Consider the following 610-nt stretch of genomic DNA (forward strand, 5'->3'; position numbering starts at 1 on the left):
GTCTTGAAAATGGAGTCGGCACTCGGTCAACCGTGCCTCCCTGAAAAGGGAGTGTGAAAAGAAGTCATAATGATGGTGTTTTGGTTAGGCCGGAGTCATGAAAATGGAGTCGGCACTCGGTCAACCGTGCCTCCCTGAAAAGGGAGTGTGAAAAGAAGTCATAAGGATGGTGTTTTGGTTAGGCCGGAGTCCTGAAAATGGAGTCGGCACTCGGTCAACCGTGCCTCCCTGAAAAGGGAATGTGAAAAGAAGTTAAAAGGATGGCGTTTTGGTTAGGCCGGAGTCCTGAAAATGGAGTCGGCACTCGGTCAACCGTGCCTTCCTGAAAAAGGAGTGTGAAAAGAAGTAGTAAGGATGGCATTTTGCTTAGGCGGGAGTCCTGAAAATGGAGTCAGTACTCGGTCAACCGTGCCTCCCTGAAAAGGGAGTGTGAAAAGAAGTCATAAGGATGGTGTTTTGGTTAGGCCGGAGTCCTGAAAATGGAGTCGGCACTCGGTCAACCGTGCCTCCCTGAAAGGGAGTGTGAAAAGAAGTTAAAAGGATGGTGTTTTGGTTAGGCCGGAGTCCTGATAATGGAGTCGGCACTCGGTCAACCGTGCCTCCCTGAAAA

The sequence above is a fragment of the Ipomoea triloba genome, chromosome 16, assembly GCF_003576645.1.
Source record: "Ipomoea triloba cultivar NCNSP0323 chromosome 16, ASM357664v1".
NCBI classification, from domain to species: Eukaryota; Viridiplantae; Streptophyta; class Magnoliopsida; order Solanales; family Convolvulaceae; genus Ipomoea; species Ipomoea triloba.